Below are 3,178 nucleotides of genomic sequence, written 5' to 3'. Positions count from 1 at the left end.
GGTTTTGATTTGCATTTCTCTGATGATGAGTGATGTTGAGCATCTTTTCATGTGTTTGTTAGCCATCCGTATGTCTTCTTTGGAGAAATGTCTCTTTAGTTCTTTGGCCCATTTTTTGATTGGGTCGTTTATTTTTCTGGAATTGAGCTGCATAAGTTGCTTGTATATTTTTGAGATTAGTTGTTTGTCAGTTGCTTCATTTGCTATTATTTTCTCCCATTCAGAAGGCTGTCTTTTCACCTTGCTTATATTTTCCTTTGTTGCACAGAAGCTTTTAAAAAATATGGAACGCTTCATGAACTTGCGTGTCATCCTTGCGCAGGGGCCATGCTAATCTTCTCTGTATCGTTCCAATTTTAGTATATGTGCTGCCGAAGCGAGCACTCTCCTTTGACTTTTAATCAAGGCATGATTCAAACACTATCAGAAAGATCATATAGATCTCCTTGATGATGATTTTCTACTTCTTAAAGTAAAAAGAAGTAAGTTTATCAAGATCGTTCAACTTGATTTTTAAAATTTCTTCTCTTTAAAAACCCCTTTAATGTCCTTGTATGGTCCACTTGGTTTAATCCAAACTCTTTAGCATGAAATTCCAGGAAAGGCTTCTCCTAACTGGTACTAGGCACGATTTCTTGTATCCTATTGGTTCACCTACATCAGTGGTTTTCAAACATAGGGGTGTAAAAAAGACCATAACCACTAAAGAAGTATGTTTAAAATGCAGGTTATAAAGCCCTACATCCAAAGATTTGAGTTACAAAGTTCTAGGAGAAAAGATAGTAAGTCACCTGCAATTTTCACAAGTACTACAGGTCAATCTGATACAGATGGTCTGAAAACCACATATTATAAATCAGTGCTTTACAGAGAGCAGAATATTTACACTTGACCCCTCCATGCCTTCCATGCCCCTTCTGGAAAGTTTGCCTCCTTCCATTTCATTAAAGGGTCTGGGCAATGTCCCTGGGTGATACTGATTTAATGTTCTTCCTACTGATCTCCCTAGTAGTTCATTCATTCACTCCAGCCTGATCTCATGGAAATGTACATGTGTCTATTCTCATTTCTCTCATTACATTATTGCAACTTATCTCCTGTCAGTCTCATGGAGTTCCTTGAGGGCAAGAAGTATCTCAGGCATGTGTGTTTCCTTGCACATAATTAAATTGGGACGAATACTGAAGTGTATGTTTGAGTGAGTAAAATGGCTATTTGAAATAGATTTAATTTGGTGTTATTGACATAAATTATATTACACTGTACATGTTGATAACCTAATAAGATAAGCTCTATCCTTTTTTTGTGTCATATAAAATATATTTATTGCCTAATTCCTGAAAAGGACTTGGTGTTAGAAGACACCATTAAGAGAGTGAAAAGAGAAGACAGGCTCTGAGAATTTATTCTCAAATTACATGTATTTGATAAAGGAATCCTAATAAGTATGTGTTAAGAGCTTCTATAATTCAACCAGAAAAAGACAAACCACCTAATTAAAAAACATAAGTGGAAGATTTTAAAAGGCACTTTGCAAAAAAGATATCCAAATGGCTAACAAGGATGTGAAAAGTCAGTTGACATTCTTAGCTAACAGGGAGATGCAAATTAAAATCACAATAAGATACCACTACACACCTACCTGAATGACAAAGGGTTGGCAAGGATGTGGAGCAACTGGAATTCTCCTGCATTGCTAGTGGGAGTGTAAGCTGACGTAACCATTTTAGAAAACAGTTTGGCAATATCTATCAACTCTAAATATGTATCAACTCTACGAACCAGCAATCCCACTCTTAAGTATACACCCAAGAAAAATAAGAGCACTTTTTTTAAAAGACATGAAAAATAATATTCATAGCAGTTTTATTCATAAGAACTAAAAGCTGGAAGGGAATTCTCTGGTGGTCCAGTGGTTAGGACTTGGTACTTTCACTGCCAAGGACCTGGGTTCAATTCCTGGTCAGGAAATTAAGATGCCACAAGCTTCGAAACACGGCCAAGAAAAAGAATTGTGCAACTATTGTGACAATGGGCTTCCCTGGTGGCTCAGCTGGTAAAGAATCTGCCTGCAATGTGGGAGACCTGGGTTCAGTCCTTGGGTTGGGAAGATGCCCTGGAGAAGGGAAAGGCTACCCACTCCAGTATTCTGCCCTAGAGAATTCCATGGACTGTATAGTCTGTGGGGTCGCACAGTCGGACAGGACTGAGCGACTTTCACTTTCAAAAGCTGGAAACAATCCAGAAGTCCATCAGTAGAAGAATGGATAAATAATGGTAGAATAATCACGTGTGTGTCCAGTTGTGTCTGACTTTTTGCAACCCCATGGACTGTAGCCTGCTGCAAATGGCATTATTTCCCTCTGTTTTATGGCCAAATAGTATTCCATTGTATATATTGTATATACAGTATCTTCTTTATCCATTCATTTGTCAGTGGACATTTGGGTTGCTTCCGTGTCTTGGCTTCTGTGAATAGTGCTGCTGTGAACATTAGGGTGCATGTATCTTTTCCAGTTAAAGTTTCTAGAGTGGGATTGCAGGATCATGTGGTAATTCTATTTTTAGTTTTATAGGGAACCTCCATACTGTTTCTCCATACTGGTTATATCAATTTACATTTCTACCAATATTGTAGGAGGGTTCCCTTTTCTCCATATCCACTTTAGCATATATTATTTAGAGGCTCTGGGATGGGGGATTGTACACAGCCCCAGAAGTGAAAGTGTTGAGGGCTAACCACGAGACCACCTTATATAAAGAGAATTCCTTATTTGTAGACTTTTGGTGATGACCATTCTGACTGGTGTGGAATGTGCTAGTAGTTATATTTTCAAATAATTTTAAATCTAATGGTCATCACCTTTATTTACCCAATCCTCTCCTATAATCTGATTTACTTAAAAAAATATGTATACTCAAAATGTCAAATGGAAAAAAAAGAAAGTAAAATAAGTACTCAAATGCATCACTTTTAAAAAATAAAATTACAGTTTCAAAAATATTAAGTACAACAAATAAAGCAAGGAAACAAGCAACAAATTTCATCATGTTATTGTTTTCATAAAATAATAAAGTGTCCCTCACTTTTCCCCTTCACTCTTGAGAGGTAACCCCCATTTCCAAATCAACTTGTGTTTGAATTTTGTTTTCAGGAAAGAAATATTCTGCTGTGTGT

The 3,178-nt window shown here is 36.9% G+C and overlaps 2 non-coding genes across 2 annotated transcripts; one reads left to right on the top strand and one right to left on the bottom strand.

Moving 5' to 3' along the window:
- Nucleotides 1–277: 277 nt before the first annotated feature.
- On the bottom strand, nucleotides 278–384 carry LOC128050125 (U6 spliceosomal RNA). The gene has a single exon (XR_008199634.1). It is a non-coding gene; the product is annotated as a U6 spliceosomal RNA (small nuclear RNA).
- A 1,513-nt stretch (nucleotides 385–1,897) lies between these two features.
- Nucleotides 1,898–1,971, top strand: TRNAE-UUC (transfer RNA glutamic acid (anticodon UUC)). Its single transcript has one exon. It is a non-coding gene; the product is annotated as a tRNA-Glu (tRNA).
- The last annotated feature ends 1,207 nt before the right edge of the window (nucleotides 1,972–3,178 follow it).

This window comes from Budorcas taxicolor, chromosome 6 (assembly GCF_023091745.1).
Source record: "Budorcas taxicolor isolate Tak-1 chromosome 6, Takin1.1, whole genome shotgun sequence".
Classification (NCBI taxonomy): Eukaryota; Metazoa; Chordata; class Mammalia; order Artiodactyla; family Bovidae; genus Budorcas; species Budorcas taxicolor.
Note: the sequence above shows the minus strand (reverse complement) of the source record. Positions and strands in the feature narration are given on the sequence as shown.